The sequence below is a fragment of the Carettochelys insculpta genome, chromosome 2 (assembly GCF_033958435.1).
Source record: "Carettochelys insculpta isolate YL-2023 chromosome 2, ASM3395843v1, whole genome shotgun sequence".
Classification (NCBI taxonomy): domain Eukaryota; kingdom Metazoa; phylum Chordata; order Testudines; family Carettochelyidae; genus Carettochelys; species Carettochelys insculpta.
Window position 1 is genome coordinate 18,869,575 of NC_134138.1, and position 17,870 is coordinate 18,887,444.

Here is a 17,870-nt window from a genome sequence, read left to right on the forward strand (position 1 = left end):
TACTGTATTTGTTCTGTTTGAGCCAACAAAAATGCATTCTTATCAAAATATTGCTTTAAAAGGTTTTGCTTACCATACTTCCTGAGGGTTGAGTCTTGTGTCTCAGAAGCAAACTTGATGGATACTTGACCTAACCAACACTATTTATTTGTTGCTGCTGATTCTGATCTTGCCTTCAGTTTATTTCTGTCTCTGCTGGAGGACAGCTGCAAATGAGATGAAATTCAATTATACTGGTAACAGTGCACAGACAGTTTTTAAGCCTCCCCCTGTGAAGACCTAAGGATCCCCAATTAAAACAGAGAGCAGGATGTGCTGTGTCCCATAGTTAGCAGATTAACCTGAACTCAAGTCCTTCAGAACTGAATGTGGTGCTCTCAGGCCTGCTGACTGGGAGGACAAATGGGGCAGTTGCCCCAGGCCCCAGCGTTTCAAAGGGGCCTGGAACTCTGGCTGCTGCCACCACTGCCACTTTGACAGCAGCAGCTGCCAGAGGTCCAAGCCTCTTTGAAGTCCTACAGCAGCTGTGGGGGAGGGGGGACCTCAGCCCCCTGGTCCCAGCAGCGCTAAGGGCTGATTGCCCTTGGCTCTAACCCTTCTGCCTTTGGCCCCACCTCTTCTGGGGCACTGAGCTGGGGCCCCTCCCACCTTGCCTCAGGGCCCACGGTGGCTGTCAGCCCCACTGGGTGTAGTCCACAATACAGGAATTCTGAAGCAAATGTTTGGTCGGGGGTCAGTGCCCCGGGGGCTCCTGTAGTACCCGGCCATTTGAACTCTGGGGGCAATCTGGAACAGTTGTATGCTCACTGTAACCAGTGAGACCCTCAAGTGTGAGAGCTGAGGAAGCAAAGATCCAACCCAAATTCCACTGAAGACACACCAGTCATGTGGGTAGTGTACCCATGGGCATAAGGGGACTCTTTAGAACCCAGCATTCCCTTGTGTTGGCACCTTCCTCTTGTGTTGGTACCTTGATACAGTTTCCCACAATGCTCTTGCCCATAAGTTAAGGAAGTATGGATTGGATACACGGACTGTAAAATGGAAAGAAAGCTGGCTTGATGGATGGGCCCGGTGGGTAGTGGTCAATGGCTCATTGTCTGGTTGGCAGTTGGTTTCAAGTGGAGTGCCCCTAGGACTGGTTCTAGGGCTGGGATTGTTCAACATCTTTATTAGTGACCTGGATGGGGGAATGGATTGAACACTCAGCAAATTTGCAGATGACACTAAGCAAGGGGGTCAAGTAGATACATTGCAGGGTAGAAATAGCATCCAGAGTGACCTAGACAATCTGGAGGATTAGGCCAGAAGAAATCTGGTGAGGGTCAACAAGAAGTGCAGATTCCTGAACTTGGGATGGAAGAATCCCAAGCACTGTTACAGCTGGGGACCAACTGGCTAAGTAGCAGTGCAGCAGAAAAGGAACTGGGGATTAGAGATGATGAGAGGCTGGATATGAGTCAACAGTGTGCTGATGTAGCCAAGAAGGCTAACAGCATATTGGAGTGCATTAAGAGAAGCATTTCCAGCAGAAGTTATTATTCCTCTCTATTCGGTAGGGGTGAGGCCACATGTAGAGTATTGTGTCCAGTTCTGGGGCCCCCAGTATAGAAAAGATGTGGCTGCATTGGAGCGAGTTCAGCAGAGGTCAATGAACATGATTAAGGAGCTGGAGCACATGACCTATGAGGAGAGGTTGAGAGATTTGCGGTTGTTTAGTTTGCAGAAGAGAAGACTGAGGGGTGATTTGATAGCAGCCTTCAACTTCGTGAAAGGGGTCTCTAAAGAGGATGGAGAGAGACTGTTCTCAGTGGTAGCAGATGGCAGAAGAAGGAGCAATGGTCTGAGGTTACAGAGGGAGATGTGTAGGTTGGAATTAAGATAAACTATTTCACCAGGAGGGTGGTGAAGCACTGGAGGGCGTTACTGAAAGAGGTGGTGGAATCTCTATCCCTAGTGGTTTTTAAGTCCCACCTTGACATAGCCATGGCTGGGATGATTTAGTTGGGGTTAATCCTGCTTTAAGCAGGGAGCTGGACTACATGTCCCTTGCAGCTCTAGAAGTCTATGAATCTATGACTCTTTCTATTGCCTCCAAGGTGCTATGGTTCACACTTTCGATTGGGATAAACCATCCTCAGTTCTGTGGCACGATCTTAAAGAGTGCTGAGCATCCTTGGTTCTCTAAGAGAATAGCAGCAGTTGGACAATGGGTTTCCTAGCTAGTCAGGAGTGTAGCTGTCTGGAGTTCAACACAGGGCTGGGGTCGTGACTTGTAATTTTCCCACCAAGTAACTAAGCATTTCTACTGACACCACAATTCCAGATGATACAGCAACTATTCAATGACATTTCCTTCCTTATAAAAACTTCCTCTCCGAAAACAGTGTGTCAGCAAGGAAATAGGAAGATCTGGACCTAATCACTGAGCGTGTTGTCAGTGGCAATGGTTTGTTTGTCGGCTTTCTTTTGAATCTCCTTTTCCCCTGAGGGCAGCGCAACGCAAGCATCATATTTAGCTGTGCCACATGCTCTAAAGTAACCCAGCCACAGCTGACACACATTACACAAGCAAGGACAGGAGGTTTGTACGCTCCCAACGCTGAAATTTTATTTTACCTCCTTCTTGGCCTAGACGCAATGGGGATTGACTGGTTTAAATGATAGTGGGTTACCTAGTGGGGCAAGAACAATTTGGAAATGATGGAAGAAAAATGCACATCTTCTTGGTCCTTCAGAACAAAACAGCAGTCATGTAGCACTTCAAAGACTAACAAAATAATTTATTAGGTGATGAGCTTTCATGGGACAGACCCACTTATTCCCTGTGTGGTATATTTGTATAAGATCTTGCTGATGTATTTCTCCCATGTGCACCACTTCTTTCAGCCCTGATTAGATAACTTTCTAAGACACCCAGGGTGAGTCTCTGTTATCTGCAACTCTGAAGCAGTTGGGCAATGCTGGACTGGGAGCTCCACATAAGGGGCAATGCAGGAGACAGACACTGACCTTGGAAGTTGCAGACTGGTTCCTGCCTCCTAGTGCTGTGGGGGGAATTAATCTGTACCAGACCTTTTGCTCCCTTGCACCTCTAGATCAGCTCTGGTGTGTTTTATGGAATGCATGGGAGGAGTCACAGATTTGGCCTGGTGGCAGCTCCTCTCTTCTTCCTTTCCATGTGGTCTGGTGATATGAATAAATGAGATGTGCATCTCATAGAGCTGGAGAAGACCTTAGGAGGTCATTGGGTTGAATCCCCTGCCCTCTTAGCAGCGGCAGGCACTATCTCTTTTTTTATCCCCCTCCCTATTTTGCCCCAGGTCCCTAAATAGCCCCAAGGATTGAGCTCACAAGCCTGGGTTTAGCAGGCCAATGTGCAAACCACTGAGCTATACCTCCCTGCCCTGCACTTAGACATTAAGGAGATCCTTAAAACCTAGATAGCCCCTCTATTGGTATACAGGATGGCTCAGACTGAGCCCGAAATGTAGACTATTAAACAATAACACCATAAGAAGTGGGGCAGGGTCATCTTGCATAGCCTGTAAAACAGTAGTGGTGAACCTGCATCCCAAGGGCCACATGCAGCCTATTGGAGTACTGTGTGGCCCACAACATATTTAGTTCACCATTATCTATGCGCAACGTTGTCGGAGTCTGCTGGGTTTCATCCACAAAGGTTTTTTTTTTCCCCTATGGGTATTACAAAAATGAGATGCACGTAAAGCAACGGTGTGTAAAGTGAGGTGTACGTCGATCGCGCAAAACACTGACTGTGAGAGCTGTGCGCTCCCTCTGCATCCACTCAAAGCTCTCCGACGGTTCACTTGGCCCTCCCTGCAAATTCTAGGCATGCAGGTGCAGTTAGCGACGCTTCCCTGTTCCCAGAGACTGTCCTGGTTACAACAATCTTGAGGCCCACTGAGATGAAGGAGGGCCACTCATGTGACCCATTCATCAGTCTACATTGCCACTCACTGCTGTAAAACATATGTTCAGAACTCTGTATCATCGAATTGCTTTAAATTCATCATCACCAACAACCACCATGGGCTCAGCAATTTTTTAATTCCTCCCACCTGGCGGGGAACGTTGCGGGGGGCTCTAAAATATTGATTAGGGAGAAACAATCTTCCCACTATGGAGATCGTCGTGAAATACCAGATACTCAAATATATAGATCTACATCTCCTCACCCAGACACCATATCTGGTGTTTAAATATAAAGCAAAGGGACAGCTCCCAGCTGGCGTAGCTCCACTGAAATCGATGGAGCTGTTTCTATTTACCCCTCTGAAAATCTGCCCTGAAATTTAGAACGGACTATCCTTTCTCCATGTAAGAAAAAAGAACTGTGATGTGCGGGTGCCACCCCTACACCTAGGTGTGGTTCACTGCCCCATGTAGTGGCACATAGACCACTTACAGAGGGAGAAAAAAGGAGTCTCTACTATAGGCTTAGCTGAGAGGCAGCTGGCTTTTAGCTCAAACTGCAGAGGCTCCTGCATTAAGCACCAAAAGGCCCAGGTTTGAGTCTGCCTGTGGGACTCACCAAGCTCTTCAAGAAATACTGTCTGTGCGACAAATCCAGGGTTACTTCCCAAAGACCAAATAATGGGATTTGAACTGGAAAAATCTAATGTGTAAGAGGGAGGGGAGGTAGAGCTGATCCATCTAGGACTTTATTCTGCAGTCGGTCACTACCATGGCAGCGGGGCATCAGAGGATCTTCCCCCATGCATATACATTGTGGTCCAACAGCACAGCTGTTAGTAGCCTGCAGTGAAGTCATAGCAATGTAAAACTGATGTAGTGCAGTACAGAGGGCCCAGAGACCTACCTTTCCAGGAGGAGAATTTCTACTCCCCTGCCCACATAACCCTCTCCCTGTGGCAATGTAAATTCAGTGGGTGTGTCCACACTGCAATCAAAGTTGTGAGTAGATGTACCTGAGCTAGCTTTGACATAGCCAGCTCTAATAATAACAGCTCTGGGTCAGTGGCAGTGCAGACTAGCCGCTTGAGTACACTTCCAGTGTCCCTAGTAGAGCAGAATCACTCTGTTCTCTTTCTCTTGGGACATCAAGTACTTGGGCTTCATTCTTTTCTTATTCCCATTGTTGTGAATCAGAAGCAGGTCCATTGAAGTGGATGGAGATATATTAAGAAGAGCCATTGAAGTTGAGGGAGGTGAACTAGCAGAAATGGGAGGAGAATGGGTCTATGGTAATGTTTCAAAGAAAAAAATGGATGTCTATGCTTGTCCCTTTGGTGTCAGGTCAATACCATCCAGAGAGCTTTTCATATGGACCCTTCCCCTTCACCTTAATGCACAGATTTCCTCCTAGCTTCTCAATAGGAAATCTTTTCTTTGCTTTCTAGTTAAGCAGCTGAGGGCCGGACCATGTTGTCTTCTAGGAGGTAGTCCGTCGTGTCCAACAATGACGTCTTGAGCTTGCACAGGCTCATTGGTTGTGGAATCGCATGTGGTTGAGGAGTCCAAGCTTTGAGGCGTACACGTCGCTGCTCTTCAAAGTTGTCATACGCGTGTCGTACGAGAGCACGCCAGCCTGTTCGGTCTTTTGCATGATGCTCTAACTGATCTGGTTTTAAACCAGCATGAGCAACATTGGCCTTCCCACAGTCTTTATACCTCTTGTGAGGCCTACCTTGATTCCTTTTTCCCTGGGAGAGTTCACCATAGAGGAGTTGCTTGGGAATTCTTGACTCCTCCATTCGTATGACATGCCCTGTCCAGCGAAGTTGGGCTTTCAGAATCATGGCTTCGATGCTCACGGTTCCTGCTCTGACCAGGACTTCCAGGTTCGTAACTCTGTCCTGCCATGGAATATGCAGTATTGACCTCAGGCTGTGTGTGTGGAAGTGCTCCAGGAGTTATATATGTTTTCTGTACAAGGTCCAGGTTTCACAGCCATACAGGGGACTGGTCAGGACTACAGCCTTGTACACTTTCAGTTTAGTGAACTCTTGGATATTGTTCTGATTCTATGCACTAAATAAATAACAGAAACAATAATACAATAATAAAACAATACTATAATGTCAATAATACTAAGCAGCTTTAAAACAAATAAAAGGAAGTTCTTCTTCTTCAGCACACAGTCAACCTGTAGAACTCTCGGCCAGAGGAGGCTGTGAAGGCTCAGAGTATAACAGGGTTTAAAAAAGAGCTAGAAAAATTCATGGAGGTTAGGTCCATTAATGGATATTAGCTATGATGGGTAAGGAATGGTGTCCTTAGCCTGTTTGTCAGAGGCTGGAGATGGATGACAGGAGACAGATCATTTCATTGTTACCTGTTCGGTTCACTCCCTCTGGAGCATCTGGTATTGGCCATTATCGGCAGACAGGATACTGGATACTGACCCAGTATAGCCATTCTTACATTCTTAGCAGTATTTCAGGGTCCCCTGTGTCAGAAATCTCCACTGGACCTCCAAAGGACCTCATATCTCCCAGTTTCTAGCTCTGGTGTGTGAATACCATATCTGTGTTCTACAAAATAAACAAAACAACTAATACAAAAAAATGAAAAGGAAAAATAAATCTTTCATGGAGAAAATGTTCAGTGCGTTGCAAAGTGAACGTTAAGGTTGTAGGTCTTCCCGATGGTCACTCGATAACGAGTAGGATGTCTTCATGTCACCGGCCTATTTGTTAGTTTGTTAATGACTGATCAGCCCAAATCTGGAGCTGCAAATCTTATCACAGAAGGGGCAGGTGTCCTCAAAATGGAAAGAATAACACATACATCCCCACCTACATGCTGGTCCATGACATAAAGCTTCCAGATTTCACAATCCTGCTCCCATCACCATTCGCCAGTCATTGTAGGACTTGAGTTTAGAGGAGTCATACACAGAGGAAGAGGCCTGTGCATGATTTCTTTTAACATGGGGGGATTGTTGCACTGCAGCCCCCACACGGTTCTCGACAGATAGAAGGCTCAGGTCTAGTGGCATGGGATCCACAATGACTGGGAATCTCTTGTCCACTGCAGCCTTCATCCGCCTTCACAGCCATTGTAGCATTACCCTTGTTATCCTCTGCCTGTTCTGCCATTGAGGACTTTTAGGATTGTTCTTTGTCTGGACCCTTTGCCATCATCTTGCCATCATGGGTGACCCTACTTGGAGTACCAGACTCCCTACAGCATTGCTCTCAGGTTCACAGGAATACACAAGCCCACTCACCATGACAAGGTGACCATCCAGAGAGTACAGATCATGGTGATCACCTCATCTGAGAGGTCCTTTCTCTACACTGGCTCACCACTGAATGCTGAGGCAGGTCTTCATGCTGATATACCAAAGCCCTCCATGAATTACCTCCTGCTACGAGAATGAAAACCTCTCCCTGCACCTTTTACCCTATGTTCCACCAGAAGAATGACACTGTCCGTCAGTGAGAAGAACCTCCTGTTGAGATGGGGCTGAACTATGGACTGTCTCTCAGAAGAGAGAATCATGATCATGACAGCGCCACAATCACACCTAGAAGTAAATTTCATTTCTTCCATTTCGTTTTCCCCTGTTGACTTCTTTGCAAACAGGCCCTCTCACGTTATACCCACTTAATCACCCGCAGTCACTAAGAAGCAAAGAAAACTTCTCAACAGTCAAGCTAACTTGCCTGAAGGATGGCAAGGAAGACAACGAGGGGAGCATAAGAACTGATGGTATGGCTCAGATCTGAGCTCCCACGGGTCTGGTGTTCTGTCTCTGACAGCAGACAGCACCAGCTGGTTCGGAGTTAAGTGCAGAAAACCTTGCAAAAGGCAGATGTGAGCGAATCTGTCCTCTAAGAAGGTGTGCACAGTTGTAGCTGTTTCCATCCCAGGACATAAGAGAGACGAGGAGAGTAAGGTAATATCTTTCTTTTTTTTTTTTTTTTTGGCGGGGAGGCGGGGAGCGGATCAACTTCTGTTGGTGAGAGCGAGCAGCTTTCCAGCCTACGCAGAGCTCTGGGAAACTTATTCAGCACACAGGTACAGTAGAGAGTTTACTGCACTGCAGCTGCAGCGGTGTGTAAGCACTCTAAGGCAACTGCTCTAAGCTAAGGGAAGAGTTCTCCCACCGACTCACTTCCTCCAGCTACCGCGAGTGGCAGAAGTTGTATCGGTGGGAACAGCTCTCTTGCCGTCATAGCACCATCCACCCCACCGCTATGTCAGTGTAACTTATGCTGCTGGGGGGGCAGTGGGAGGAGGAGTGCTTTGTTCACTTCCCTGAATGATTTGAGTAATGTAGTGGAGACATAGCCTCAGAGTGAACACTTCACCACACAATCCCTCTACATCTGGTCTAGCCGTCCTCAGCCTTCCCTGGCTGGACACTAAAAATCTTGGGTTAAATAAAAACATTGGATTTAGCACTTATTACAACAATGTGTAACCCCCCCCAACTGTTCTACCCTCATAAGCAACACTTGGGGGTGCACAGGAGGCCACACGCAGGCAGCTCCCAAGCCTGCACTCACTGTCAGTGTCATTCCGCTTCCAATGAGTGTGGAGCAGCCCTATCCCTCCTCTGGAGTGGTGCAGCCAGAAAGCAGCGCAAGCTTCCCAGCCTGAGCTACTCCTAGGCCACACCACTCCAGGGAAGAGGGGACTCTCCCACACTCACTGGAAGCAGCACAGTGCTCCTGCAGGAAGAGGCAGGCAGGGGCACTGCAGGGGTGCAGGAGGGCAGGGCATTGAGCACAGAAGGGATTGGGTGGGGAAAGGGTGGGACCTGGCCAGAGCAGAGGTCAGGGGGGACAGGGCAGGGGCACATGGCCACTGTCCCCTCTAGAATTCCCACGCTGGTCATCTCTGTCTCTACTCTCCCTTTTCTCCGTGTGCACGTGTGTGTGTGTGTTAATGGCCATTTCACCTTGAAAGTTCCCTGAAATATGTGTTTAAGTAGTTAGGCTGAACAATCTGTTCCCCTTGTATTTAGTTAGGACACTCTTGTGGATAGACCTGTATCAGTACAACTCCATCTCTCAGGGGTGTGAAAAACCAGCCCCCCTCAGCAGTATAGTTATGCTGACCTAATCTCCCATATAGGCAGTGCTATCTTGAAGGGAGAGCTACTCCTTAGCAGAAGCTCTTCCATTGGCATAGGAGCATCTTCCCTCAAAGGCCAATGTAGCCTTTTAAGCATAGACCTGTCCTGAATAGGTTTCCCAGACACAATAAAGATCTCTGAGTAGCTTGAAAGACTGTCTCTCCCATCAACAGAAATTGGTCCAATAAAAGATATCACCTCACCCACCTTCTCTCTCTCATGAAGCTCTCATTAGGTTCTTAATCACTAATAGTTAGCAGTTAGCTCAAGCCCAAAGCCTGGGGTTAGCCTGGAATGAGAGAGGTATGTATTTCTGCTTTTACACAGTGAGGAGATGGCTTGGTACAAAGCGATGGGAGATTCAAAATAACTAGATAGATCAATATTGGAAAAAAATCCCACTTGTATTGTTTAAAAAATCACGACTCTTGTGCCAGCTACAATTTCCAACCTCTTTTAACTCAGCCCAACCAATGCCATTTGCTTTCCCTAGGACATGGGCAAACTTCTCTGAAGGCAAAATCTACCAAATTTCAATGTTCTAGACAGTTCTGATGCTGGATCCCACCAAAGGTAAATCACAATATACATATACTAAATGGCCCTCATTCTCAGGAAGAGTTAGACCTTTACCGTCAGGCAGTGATGAGGCATGGGAGATTTCTGGTCAAGTGGTGTAAGATTCAAAAAATCTGAATCTGACGAAGCGGATCTTTGCCCATGAAAGTTTGTTCGTGCTCCAAAATATCTGTTAGTCTGTAAGGTGCCACAGGACTTCTTGTTGTTTTAGAAAATTATAGGTAACTGAAAAAGTGGGTTAGAACAGAAGCACACAAAAAACCTTAACTATATATAGGTCACCAGTACTCCAGATAAAATACGTAAGACTCTGTGTGCTATTTCACTCTAGCAAGGTGGTATGAGTGTGAGCATTCTCCAAAGAGTCTGGATCAATCAAGGTAAGAGAAGCAGCTTTTTCCAGTGGATACAACATTGGTCTGGAACTCATGGAGACCCGGAGACCCTATCCCACAAACTCTATGACCCTTCTTTCGAAAGAACGGTCCTCAAGGCACTGGATTTTTCGATTCTGGCCCATTCTTTTGAAAGAGCAGGGGCTGTGTGGATGCTCTCGGTAGAAACAGCAGATGGATTTTTGATCTACACTTTTGTGTGCGGACGCACCCTTTCGAAAAAGTTTTTTTGGAAGAGATCTTCCCGAAGAACTTCTTTTGAAAGATCACTGCAGCGGAGACATAGCCAGGGAGTTCCAATGATACGTCTAGGCACCTAAATGTAGGCAACTCATACCAGTATTAGTATTTGGTGGTTGGTTTCAAGCGGAGTGCCGCAAGGCTCGGTTCTGGGGCTGGTGTTATTCAACATCTTTATTAATGGCCTGGATGAGGGACTGGGTTGCACCCTCAGCAAGTTTGCGGATGACACAAAACTAGGGGGAACGGTAGATTCGTTGGAGGATAGAGAGAGAATCCAGAGGGACCTGGATAAATTGGAGGACTGGGCCAAAAGAATCCGATGTGGTTCAATAAGGAGAAGTGTAGAGTCCTGCACCTGGAGCGGAAGAATCCCAAGCATTGTTACAGGCTGGGGATCGACTGGCTCAGCAGCAGTACGATGGAAAGGGACCTAGGGGTTATGGTGGAAGAAAGGCTGGATATGAGTAAACAGTGTGCCCTTGTAGCCAAGAAGGCTAACGGCATACTAGGGTGCATTAGGAGGAACATTTCAAGCAGATCTAGAGAGGGAGTTATTCCTCTTTATTTGGCACTGGTGAGGCCACATCTGGAATATTGTGTCCAGTTTTGGGCCCCCCAGTATAAAAAGGATGTGGATTTGCTGGAGCAGGTTCAGCGAAGGGCAACAAAAATGATTAAGGGTCTGGAGCACACGACCTATGAGGATAGGCTGAGGGATTTGGGCTTCTTTAATTTACAGAAGAGAAGACTTAGGGGTGATTTGATAGCAGCCTCAACTTCCTGAAGGGGAGGTCTAAAAAAGAGGGTGGGAAACTGTTCTCAGTGGTGTCAGATAGCAGAACAAGGAGTAATGGTCAGAAGTTGAAGAGGGAGAGGTATAGGTTAGATATTAGGAAAAACTACTTCACCAGGAGGGTGGTGAAGCATTGGAATGCATTGCCTAGAGAGGTGGTGGATTCTCCATCCCTTGAGGTTTTTAAGTCCCGGCTGGACAAGGTCCTGGTTGGGATGACTTAGTGGGGGTTGATCCTGCTTGAAGCAGGGGGCTGGACTAGATGACCTCCTGAGGTCCCTTCCAGCCCTGTGATTCTGTAGTACTCAGGAGGTGGCACCAGCCCCCTGTGCTCCCACCAATATTTTAATTGCTAAATGGGGCGTCCCCACATGCCTCCTTCCTATCCTTCTGGGTGGCTCTACCTGCCCATTTCCTTGCAGGCCCCAATCACCTATGCACCTAAAAGAGAGGTGCCATTATGTTCAGGGTTGCAATGCCAGTCTGGATTTAAGAAGATGGCATGTTATTGTACAACATAATTTTCCTTTCATGGAGGTATTTCTCCTCCACTGAAGCCCCTGGACACCATTAGAGATCTTTTACTAGAGTTGATAGCTCCCTGGTCTGACCTGGGGTCATATAATTTTTTCCTTTCTGCTCTAGAGCAATTGATGAATCCCAGATGTCACACAGTAAAATTGGTTGCATGTATTGTTAAATAGTTTTAGCAGTAGCTTCATCAGTTGAATGTGTCCAGGGGGTTATTTAATGATGCAGTATTCTTTTTAATTCTTGCAATATTTTATAGCCATTAAAAACTGTCTGATGCTTTTATGAGAGGCTGCGATATGTAAAAATTATAGTGTTCTCTATGTATCAGCAAAGTAAAGTTTGAATTTTGAATTCTAAAAGGGCAGGATTTTTTTTCTCTTTTCCAACATGACCTCCTTAGCTCATGTGTTGCAGTAGGTCTATAACAGCTATAGATTCTTTGCAAGCAGTTTTGGGTGGGTGATAATATAACGAGATCATCTGGTTATAGCAGGCCTTTTATCTCCGAGTCGTTTAGTGGGATCCTGGGTTTGATGTCTGCTCCAGCAGAGAAGGTCGGTCACTGATTCATATGTTGAAATTGGTACAATATTAACCTTACAATCCTGCTTTACTCTTCAATCAGGAAAGAAGAGTATTAGTCTGCATGTTGTTTATTTATTATCATACAGTTACCTAAGGACTAATTATCAGGCATGTGTATTGAGTATCCTGCTATATAGTTCTGAGGCATGAGCCACATACTCGAACCAGGAGAAGAAATTGAACAGCTTTCATCTTCACTTCGTCTGCAGAATTAGGAATATCAGCTGGCAAGATAAAGTTTCAAATGCAGACGTCCTGTCAAGATCTGGCATACCCACCCTCATAGCGATCCTCAACAGCAGAAGACTACAATGGCTTGGTCATGTGAGAAGAATGGGTGATGAACATCTTCCCAAAGAAATCCTCTTGGGTGAACTGTCATGTGGATTTAGAACGAGAGGAAGACCAAACCTAAGACTGAAGGATACACGTAAAAATGCCATTAAAAAATTCAACATCGATCCAAAATCCTGGGAGTCTACATCATCAGATCGAAACACCTGGTGACGCTTGCTATGACAGGGCACATCATCCTTCGATGGTATATGCGCAAGCCACGCGAAAGAACTTTGTCTTAGAAGGAAAAACTCTAAGACTCAAAAATTCAGAAATAGACTGTCATGCAGTTATTGCAATCGACCGTGCAAATCCGATATTGGACGGATAAGCCATGAGAGATGCTGCAGACTCAAACGCTGCCCAGAGATCCTCACCACCGCTGATAACCACCGTCTCTCGAGATGAAAAGGGGCCATAGTAGTATAGTAGTTAACTAATTAATACAGAGCCAATTAGGTTGTATGAGTTGTTAGCAGTCCACTCTGAATGGCTGTCACTATTAATTCTGTGCCTGAAGTGTGTGCATTCAACCTTGATAATTTCCATAAGTAAAAACAGATGACTCCAGACCACGGATGACTTGGAGTTTCCCATACTGGAGGCCTCATCCACCCATGGAATAATTTCAATTTGTTGTTTGTAAAGTGTCAGATTTGTAATATACGCTGATCGCGGGCAACAAGGCCAAACCTCAGATGTTTTCCTGTACACAGCATAAAGATGGAGTGTCCCAAATTTCAAGACTCTAGTTCCATAGGATGCATACACAGTTGACATTGAAAAACATTTATGGAATTCAATTGCCACATGGCACCACTAAGGCTGAGAGCTCAAAAAAGAATTATGTATTTTGTATAGGTAATATAAACATCCTGAGTTAGCTCTGAGAAAATCTGCAAGGTAGCAGTGGGCAACCTAAGCTAGTGAGTGGGCCTGCTTCGTCTCACTGGGCCACAAGATTGTTGTAACCAAGACAGTCTCCCAGAATAGGGCAGTTTTGCCAACTGTGCTTGTGCATTTAGAAGCTGCGGTGAATGCTGATTGAACTGTAGCGGCATTTTGATTGGATGAAGAGGGAGTGCATGGCTCTCACAGTCAATGTTGTGCGCAATCAGCACACACCTCACTTCACATGCCCGTGCTTTGCAATGTGTGTCACTTGAGTGATACAAGTATGAGAAAATACTGTGCAAATGGAAACCTGCAGAATCTGCCAACCCTGCACATGAGCAATGGTAAACAAAATGTCTTGTGGGCCACACACAGAACCCCAATGCAGGTTGCCCAACACTGCTCTAAAGGATATAAACCCTTACAGTAATCTCTCAACATACGTGCATTTGAAATGCATGTGTCTCGTGTTTACACAAGAGGGGCTGGCTCAGTGCCATGGAGGAGGGAAGACCTGCAGCCCAGCAGATGGAAGCCAGCAGAGCCAGCTACTGGGTTCCTGGCTGGGGGATGGGGAGACCCAAAGCCCCACGGTTGGGAAGTGGCTGGAGTCTCAGCCCAGCCCCTTAGCAGCAGCCCCCTTGTGGGACCAGGAAACTGACCAGCTCATGGCTTGTCAGTTTCCTGGTCCCAAGTTGCAGGGAGACTTGAACCAGGCTGCCCCCTGGTTCCCAGCTCCCTGCCACCCTGGGAGCCAGGAAACTGACCAGCCCTGGTTGACTGGTCAGTTTTCAGGCTCCTGCAAGTCCAGGGGAGCTGGGAACCAGGAGGTCTCCCCTCAACTTGTGAGAAAATTTGAGTTACAATGGGATTGCTGGACCACAACCCCTGCATAACTCGAGGGTTTATTGTATTTTCAGGAAACAGTCAACTATTAACCAATCAGGTTACAAGGAAACTTGGTGCTTCTTCCACCTACTTCCTGCACCTGCAAGAAGGACCTGCACCACTGGTCTGATCTCTCACGGCAATCATACGTTGCTAGGACTTCATGGAGACCTTTGATGGAGAGGCTGATGACCATTTCCAAATCTGGGAATTATTCTTTTACTCCCCAATCATATAAATGGCCACACCCAACTTCTAGGTTAATGGAACATGGACAATGTGATGGTGTCTGCAAGCCTCACACTTGGTAACACAGAGCTAATTAGTTAGTGTGGGCCCCACCACACTGGAGAGAGCTGTCAGATGTGGAGGGGAGAGTTGAGCACAGTTGTTGGCAGTCCAGCCAGGAGACCAAACATCTAACCCTTAGCTCCTGGACAAGGGCTGGATGAAAGCAAGAACACCTTGACCCACTGCTGCTTGAGAGCCCCTGAAGGGCATGAAGAGATGGTTTGTTGCTGATGCACTTTTAGTGGGACTAAGAGGGGAAGCCTGACCACACCTGTGCGGCAGTTCTTTTATATTCCATTCTGTGTTTGTTGTCAAAATCTGAAAGGGCAGAAAGCGAGGGACTCAGCCTCTTACACTAGGCTGGACTGTAGGCTTGGTGAGTCAGCTCTGCACAAGGTACCTGCCCACACTAGGAATAGTTCTGGGCCGGGTCACAGCCACAGCACAGCAGAAGTTTCCCCTCTTCTAGTCTGTAGTGCTTTAGGTACAGGCCTGGGTGCCAGAGATGAAGTAAGGCTGGTCTCTTCCAAGGGACCAAAAGTGACTTAGGCACTTTTGACCCAAAGTATCCATGGCAATCAGTGGCCACTTCTGAAAAGGGGAGCGAGGCAGGTAAGCGCCCTGGGTGCTTTGGAAATGCTGGTAGGTGCTGAGGTCCGGTCCCCTCCGTCTCCTTTTCTCGGCCACTGAAAATCCTAACCCCAGCTGAGCTGAACGCCCACAAAGCCGCCCCAGCCCTCGGGGTACAGCCGGGCTCCGCCGTTCTCGGGCGGGGAAGGGGCTGGGGACAACTCCCCCTCCCGGCCCGGCAGGCGTTGCTGGAGTTAATCGCTCCCTGGGTCCGGACTCCCGAGGCCCGCCTGCGCCCCTCGCTGCCCCAGGCGTGCCCAGCCCCTGGAAGCGCCCGCGGCGCCGGCGGTCCCCCGCAGCTGCCTCCCGTCGCGGCCTCTCCCCTCCCCGCTGCCTGCGGCGCCTCCACACCCTTCCCCCGGCTCTTCTCCGGCCCTGCCTCGCCCCCCTGCCTCCCTTCCCCCGGGCCCGGGCCGCTGCTGCCTCCCCCGCTTCCGAGCCGCCCACTCCGGCTTCATCCGCCCCGGCTGCTCCCCCCGATCGCTCCCGTTCTCGGCCCCCCTCTCCTGCGGCTCAGTCACCGTCACCCTCCGTCTCCCCGGGCTGAGGAGGGGCCGGGGCCGGGGCCGCCGCGTTGAGCCCGGGCTCGCATCCACGTGGCTCTGCGAGCGCTATATTAGGTGCGCAGGAAGCGCCGCTAGGGAAGCGGCGGCGGCGGCAGGAGCAGTGGCTCGCCGAGGCTCTCCCGGCTCCCACGCGGGAGGTGCCGGCTCCGCGCCGCGCCCGGTGCTGCCGCTGCCCGGGAAGGACAAAGGGAGCCGTGGAGGGAAGCGCTGTTGGGGTTTGCGACGAGCGCTGAGGAGCCCCCCAGCACCCGTGAGTGGCCGGCCCGAGGGGCCCCTTCCTCTCCTCCCCGGTGAGCAGACGGGGGCCGGGGGAGGCTGGGGAGAGGCAGCGGCTAAGTGAGGGTCGGCGCCGCAGGGACGGAAGCATCGCGGAGCGGGAGACGCGTGGGCAGAGCGCAGAGCAGCGCGCCGGGGGGTGTCCACGCTGCAAGGCGGGCGGGACCCCCAAGGAACCGGAGCGCTGCGCTCTGCTCTGCCCCGACACTTGCTGACGCGGCGGTGAGGCGCGGGATCGGGGGCAGCAGGCGCCCGCGGGGTTCCCCGCTACGTGCCCGCTGGCTCCCGTAACGGGCTCGGGATGCTGCGCCGAGCCTGCCTGCCTGCGCGCCGCTCACCCCGGGGCGAGCCGTTGGGCTGGCGTGTCTGCATACCACTTTGCTGCTCCCCGGCTTTTCGCCCATGGGTGCGGGGCTCATGGACCGCCCCCAGCCCGGCCGGCCCCCGTTGCCAGCTTGATCCCCGGCCTTCTGCCTTCCCCTTCTCCGGGGAGCCGCGGGCTGCCCCTCTCCCTGCGCTCCTGGCCTGCAGACTGGCCGGAGCCGCCGGCCGCGCAGCTGGGGGAGGGTGGCGACTCCTCCCCAGACTCCCTGGTGGTGATCTCCGCCAGCTGCTCTGTGGCGGAGTGCGGGGGAGGCACTCCGCCTCCTGCGGGGCCCATGAAACACACACGCTTGCTCGGGGCGGCCCCGATCTCTGGAGCCATCCGGCCGTGGCGCCCTCGCCTTAACTGGGTCTCGCCTGCACGTGTGCCCGGGAAGAACTTTTTGTTTGCAGTTTCCGCTCCCCCTGTGCGGGCAGCAGCCCTCTGCTGGGTCGAGCGCGCCAGGCTGCGCCCCACGCCCGCCCTCCCTCCCCGGCGCGCTGAGTTTGGCTCAAGTGTCAGCAGAGTTGGGCTGGGCTGGGCCGGGCCGGGCCTCGCCTCCCAGTGGGCGGACAGCCGCCCCCGTGTCTGCCTAGGGGGCTCAGTTAGGAAGGGCTCCCAGCTCTCCGGGCACAGCTTCGCGTGGGGCGTCGGGGGGCGATTCCCCAGAGGTAGTTTGAACGTATACCCAGGGGTCACGCATTGCAAGGAAATCCGACACTTCAAGGGCCCCCCTGCCCACTGCTGCGTTCCTTGAGTGCGCTGCCTCGTGCAGGGAGCCAAATGCATTGCTCTGCAAACGCTCCTTGCGGGGAGGGGGCGATGTCTTTTAAAGTTATGTTGCTGGGGCAGGTGCCTGCAGAATGTAGGGCTGGGCAGCTGTGGGCTGGGAAAGGGTTACTTTCAGGTGAGAACTGGCGTACTGATAGAAGCAGTACTTCCCCACCGACTTGCCTGAGTGGGAAAATGATCTGGCGTTTTTCCATTATAAAACTGACAGTCTTCATGCTGTTAGGGGCCTGATCCTAGGTTCAAGCCTCCCCCTGGCCCCGTAGCTTGTACAGTCAGTTACTGAGAACTGTAGAGCATTTTGGGACACTTTTTTTTTTTTGTGTGTGTGGGTGTGTTAGTGGGAGAGAAATAGCATAAATTCAAGTCAACTCTACTAATGCTGATGCTTCTCACTTATAAACGAAATCTGGTGTACCCTTAGTAATAAGATGGAAAAAATAGCTCCTATAAAGGTTCACACTTCTCCTGTTGCATAGGCTTTCTTATTCAGGCCAATATTTGGGTCACAGATTATATTTAGTAAAACTGACTGGCAGATCATGGGGCAATAAAGGAAAAGTCATGGACACCAGTGACTTGCCCTTGATTTTTTTTACTAAAAATAGCTGTGGAAAAAGGGGGAGCTGTGGAC

The 17,870-nt window shown here is 49.6% G+C and overlaps 1 protein-coding gene and 1 long non-coding RNA gene across 11 annotated transcripts in view; one reads left to right on the top strand and one right to left on the bottom strand.

The window, feature by feature from the left end:
- LOC142009108 (uncharacterized) overlaps positions 1–16,593 on the bottom strand; it is a 31,127-nt gene extending 14,534 nt beyond the window's left edge. For 2 of the 3 annotated variants that reach the window (XR_012644335.1, XR_012644334.1), the window contains exons 1-2: positions 16,458–16,593; positions 74–206 (exon numbers count right to left, since the gene is read on the bottom strand). This is a non-coding gene — a long non-coding RNA (uncharacterized LOC142009108). Of the gene's footprint in view, positions 1–73; positions 207–16,421 lie in introns of all 3 variants that reach the window. The other variant, XR_012644336.1, reaches the window with a different exon arrangement.
- The window catches only part of ST3GAL1 (ST3 beta-galactoside alpha-2,3-sialyltransferase 1), a 122,325-nt gene continuing 120,204 nt past the window's right edge, over positions 15,750–17,870 (top strand). For 2 of the 8 annotated variants that reach the window (XM_074986626.1, XM_074986625.1), the window contains exon 1: positions 15,766–16,097. The gene's annotated coding sequence lies outside the window, so the exon portion shown is untranslated. Of the gene's footprint in view, positions 16,098–17,870 lie in introns of all 8 variants that reach the window. The other 6 variants (XM_074986627.1, XM_074986628.1, XM_074986630.1 and 3 more) reach the window with 5 other exon arrangements.